Here is a 5,833-nt window from a genome sequence, read left to right as displayed (position 1 = left end):
CGCGCGTGTCACGCGCTAACCGGCCCCCCGGCCCCCAGCCCTGGAGCGGAACTGGCCCCGCTTGGCGACGTTCCCGCGCTGCAGCTCGGGCAGCCCCCGGCTGGGCAGTCGCTCTGCGCCCCACCTCTCCCATGCGCTGGAAGCGGCCTCCCTCTGGCGGCTCAGGGCACAGCGCACAATTAGCGGCCGTGGCCGGCCCGCAGGAGCCATCCCAAAGCCGGGGCCGTTGCGGCCTGCGAAGCGCCTTCTTCCTGCGGCGGGTCAAGCCACGAGGCTGACCCAGCGCGGCACGTTGTCACAGTCTTCCCTCGGTCAGCAGGGTGACGGAGACGAAACCCCTCTCCTCCCCCCGCGCCCGCCCTCGCCGAGCCAGGCCTGGCTGGGGCACTCCTGCGGGAAGTCCGCCCTGAAAAGTTCTGTGCCCGCAAAATACCCATTCTGTGGAGAATATCTTAAAATTCTGCATGGTTTTGTTAATGAATAAATGTGGAGGCTGCAGCATGGCAACGGGCTGCACGGAGGTGGCAGATCGCCTTGCGGCTCCCCCACCCCAGCCCAGCAGACAGGCGCTCAGGCGGCACTTGACGCAGCGCAAGAGCTGGGGTCTGCCCCAGAAACACGCCTGGGCCCTGCCCCCCTGCGCCAGGCACAACAAGATGACAAGCCAGAGGGACAGAGTCTGGCTTGCACGTCCGATCCAGGTGTGGCGCAGGCAGGCTCAGCCCCGCAAGATCCAAGTGTGGAGGAGATTAGTGGGGGGGGGGGAAAATCCAGGTGTGGGATGAGTGGGTTCTATGTGGGGCAATCTGGGTGCAGGCATCTTGGTGGATGGTCTGGGTGCAGGGGGCATCTGGATGCATAGGGGTTTGTTGGGGGGTTTTGGGTGTAAGGGGAATTGGAGCCTACAGGTGGGTCCAGGTGAAGATGGCTGGAGCTCAACAAGGGGGGTCTGGGTGTGGGTGGATGGGGCTTGGTGAAGGATGTCTGGATGTGGGGGCTCAGCAGCTCTGGTGCTGGAACTAATGGTACTGGTGGTGCTGCTGCACCCCCTGCCTTAAAGTAGTAATAACAAACACCAAAATACATGATTTCCATCATCAGCACCCCCCCTATAAAAATTGTTCCGGCACTGCTGCTCAGCAGGAGGTCTGGGTGCTGGGGGAGTGGGGCTTGGTGGGATGGGAATCTGGGTGAAGCTGGTTGGGGCTCAGTGGGGTGGGAGTTCCAGTGCAGAGGGCTCTGGGGTGTGTGGTCTGCATGCAGGGATGAGGCACAATGGGGGTCCTGATGTGTGGGGGGGTGGGGCTTGGCAGGGGATCTGGATACAGGGAGCTCCAGATACAGGGGGTGAGGCTTGGTGAGCTGGGGCTTCTGGTGAGGAGGCTTGGTTGGGGGGGGCGGTTTCTGGGTGCTGAGGGGTGAGGCTCAGCGGACTGGGGTCTGGGTATGGGGGTCTGGATGCATGGGGGTTGGGCAAACAGAGAGCGATGGGGGCAGAAATAGGGGTGTGGGTGTGCAGAGCTTCCTGCAGCCAGGGGAGGTTTGTAGGGGTAGGTCTGACCCAGCCACATCCACTCCTTGCAGGGCAAGAGCAAGTTCCGTCCTCCCCAGTCCAGCTGGGCCGGGACTAGGAGCTGAGCCTGGCACAGGGTATGAACCAGTCACAGCCTCCATAGCCCTGCCTCCCTCGCTGCTCCAGGTACTTGAAATGACACGCCCATGCTGCTGAGGACGGGGGCGTTACCGCGCTTGCTGCTTCCATATCAGAAGTCATTTTTCTGCAGGGAAGCAAAGAAATCTGTGGGGGACATGAAATCTGCATGCGTGCATGGCATAGAATTCCCCCAAGAGTAAGGGGACATGCTGACAGAGCCAGTAATGGTGCTGGGAGAAACAATCCATGCATTCTCAGTGAGCCCAGTGGGGAAGGAGCTTAGCTGATGCAGAGTGGCTTGGGACAACCTGTGCCCCAAGAAGCTGTCTTCTCTGTTCATGTAGTATTGTCAACTTCAAGCCATCAAAAATTATGAATCAGACCCCCCAAAATCATGATTAGTCCAAAAAATCATGAGATTTAAAAATAAATATTGCTTTAGGTCAGTCTCTTGATTTTTGAACTCCCCCTGCCCCACCCCCAAAGGGTGTGTGCATGTGGCAATCAGTAGAGCCCTGCACAAATACAAAATTTGTATCCGTATCTGATCTGCAAAAATGTTCCATGGATATCAAGTGGATATTTGTGGATTTGCAGGGCTCTAACAACTAGTGTTGCCCACTCTCCCACGTGTACTGGATAAAGTGATATTGATCCTGTTGCAGGAACTCTCACCCCCACATCTGCCCATCTCCTGCCCAGCAATTGATCCTGTCCTCCAGTTCCTCCTCACTTCTATCCCCACCCAACCACTCTCAATTTGGCTCCCCCTCACTTCAACCCCGCAGCCCGCATAATTACTAACCCATCAGTTCATCCCCCCTACCTCATTGACCCCCACTGCCCTCAGTTCACCCTCCTAGCCTTCACCCCCATCTGCTCAGAACCAACCATCATATACCCCCCACCCCATCAGCCCCCACTCCTCACTTCAGCCCCGCTGCCATACTTTGGCCTCCCAGTTGGTGGAAGCCTGTGGGCCCAGTGGCTAATTTGCCACTGATTGTGTTGAGGTTATTGGTACTGGATCTCCTTTTAAAAGTCCAGTGTCTAAATTCTCTTGAGGTTTTCCACTTTTCTCACTAGGACTATCATGGCTATTATGCTGTGGCTGAGGCAGTTGTTGGTCTTTGAACCTTTGATCACATGAACACTTTATGCAAAGCTTTTGTCTTTAAGTTGTTTATGTGGTGAACTAGTCCATGTAGTTCAGAATATCTCCAGAGCTAGTCAAGGCTGGGTCAGTTGATTTCAGCTCTGAAAGGAGAATTGTATGTTTCTTTTGATATGACTATTCTGTCTGCTTCTGAGTAGACTTTAAAGTCAATGTTTCCATGAACATTCATTTTCTCTCTCCATGCAGGCTCTGTGTCATCACTTGTGATAGATCTGAGAAACAATGGATATTGGTTGCCTGCAACAGTCAATTGCCTAATTGCCAAATAAGAGAAACAGTTGCAAAGCGTCCATATTTTGAATGCTTGTTGCATATTTCACCTTTAGCTGAACACACATCTCTTGAGCTATGAAATTTTCCACATCTTGTGCATTTAGCTTGAAAGCATTTGTAGTCTGCCTGGAATTTGTCCTTATCCTCAGGGCTTTTATGGTAATGGTTTCTAGCACTCCTGGTGTGACTGCTTACAGCTTCGAAGCTTATTTCACATTTTTCAAATTGCTCTTGTCTCTTGTTCTGCTGTCTGACTAGTTTTGACCACATTGCTATCTGTGTAGCAGTGGTTAGATTTAAGTCTGTCTTTAATTGTGGTTGCTGTGAGAGGTTCTTGTGTGTTAACTCAGTAACCAGCCTGTTTCTGATATTTTCTTGTTTTGCAGCCAAAAAAACAAAGTTTTCAGCCAATGCAAGAAAAGCTCTTATAAAAGTCAACATTTCTTTTGGTTCCTGAATTCTCTGGTGCAAACGTACTCTTTCATAAACCACATTTCTCTGAGGTATAAACTATGCATCAAACATAGGCAAAACTCTTTGACTGTCTTCAGTAAAGGTAAAAGATTTTTTTTAATGTGCTGTGCTTCCCCATAGCATAAATTAAAGATGATACCTGAATATCTCCAGTTTCCTTATGGAGTTTTGTAGTAATGCGAAATCTTGCAAAATGTTGCTTCTATGTCACCTTCTGGATGAACAATCAAAGCTGAAGTTCTCTGGGGCAGTGAAGAATGTTTATTTCTGTTTTCCTTCTCCTATGGCATTAGCTTACTCTTGACACCATGTCATGTATGTCTTCTTCACTGTAGGTTGCAGGACTGCTATTAGCAGGTCAGGCTTCTGCACTAGATATGGACTGGCTACAGATCTTCCTTCCCAAAGAGAGACACTAGAGATGTGTCTTCTATGACAGAGGTTCTCAACAGGTGGGTGTGGCCCCATAGGGGTCCGCAAACCCTTTCAGGTGGGCTGCAGTGCCCCACGGCTAAAACCCAGAGCCTGGTCTTCGGTGCCCCCCATGGGGTTGAAGCCCTGATCCCCAGTGCCTCCTGCTGGGCTGAAGCCAGGAGCAGCAGGGTTGAATTCCAGAGCCCTGGTGCTCCCCACAGAGCAGAAGCTCTGGGTTATGGGCAGAGTTGGGAGGACACGTGGGTGTTGCCCTCTCACCCTAAAGTACAGTGCAAGAGCAGGGCATCTCCAACCCCCCCCCCCTTCTCTCCCTGCCCCCTGGTCAGCTCGGAGGTGGGAAGCCAGAGCCTGGCAGTGCGGGACAGCTGCTGCTCTGGCTGGTGCCATGGAACAGGCAACCGTGGTGTTCCCTCATCTGCTGCTGCTGGTGCTAGGGGTTGAAGCTGTTCCTCGGTTCCCAGCCCTCTTTGTTCATGCAGCCAGTAAAGCCACTTGGGTGCGGGGGGGAACCCAGCTCTGTGGCTGGCAGAGCCCTCAGGGAATAAGGACTGCAGGGGAGCCCTCCCAGCACACAGCTTCTAGCTACCCCCCTCCCTGCACCCTGAGCTACCCCTCTGCCTGCACACAGTCCCTAGCTACCCCCTCCCTGCATCCTGTTTTCAAACTTTCTGAGCTGAGCACCCCACCTTTGAGTTATAATTTTTGATTATGCTCCTACCTGCACACAGAACGCAGACAGGTGGGTGGGCTGCTGAGGTGAGTCGGGGTGGAGGTGATGCTCCCTCCCCAGACCCCACCATGCAGAGCTGGCTTGAGCCCTGCTGGCCCCTGCCCTAGAAGTCAAACTACACCTATGCCCAAAACCCTCAGCCCAGAGCCCTGAGTTCCTCCCACAACCCACGCTGGGCCCTGGAGTTTTTATAGCATGTTATGGGGGGCCTCAGAAAGAAAAAGGTTGAGAACCCCTGTTCTATAAGATCCTTTAATACACTGCCAGGTAATTGTTGTGAGCTTAAATAAGGTATGTTACACATGGTGCCAGCTAGTGGTTGATCATAATATAGTTTAGCATTCTATTACACAAAGTACTTTGTCAAGCTAATAAAAATTGTTTAGAAAACATAATGAAACGTATTTTTTTTAAAAAGCCCTCAAACCCCCACAAACACTTAAACATTGCAGTCACAAGATAAAGTTGCATCAAATGCTGTCTCTGTGCAGCTTGAGGCCCTACTCAACTGCTGTAGTTTTTGGTCAAGAAGATTACATGTGGTAGCCCCACAAATTCCCCGAAGAGGCATAGTGGGTGATAGCCTAGCCTGGTCAGTTGTGCACCCAGCGTTCTCATAAAATAATAATGCTGCGCTGCTTGTGACACAAACTGTGGTGATTGTGTGTGTGACCAATAAATATTTCAGGCCTGAAAACCTTCTAGATGCAGAATTCAAAAACAGCTTTGTCAAGTACAAAACAGTTGCAGCTGGAGTTGGTGGGATACTGAATCGAAGCATGAAGTTCAGCGTTGCCCACTGTCATGCCTTACAATATTTGGTGTTTTGCTTAAAGTCCCAGCTCCTGGAGTCACGTGATTACAGGAGAATCTCAGCTTTCACTACCCAAAATAAAAAAAATCCAGATGTCCGGGGCGGGGCGGCGGGGCGGGGCTTGAAAAGGCAAAAGCTCCCTGCACCTGAGGGCTCAGAGCAGAAGGCAAAAGAAAAGATCCCAATATGCATTTTTAAAATGCTCATGGTTTTTAAGCCAAGCTGCAGCTGGGGTCCCTGAGGGGCCACACTGGGAGCTGCACATTAGAGGCCCCC

Source organism: Lepidochelys kempii, chromosome 1, assembly GCF_965140265.1.
Source record: "Lepidochelys kempii isolate rLepKem1 chromosome 1, rLepKem1.hap2, whole genome shotgun sequence".
Taxonomy (NCBI): Eukaryota; Metazoa; Chordata; order Testudines; family Cheloniidae; genus Lepidochelys; species Lepidochelys kempii.
This window is presented reverse-complemented; position numbering follows the sequence as displayed.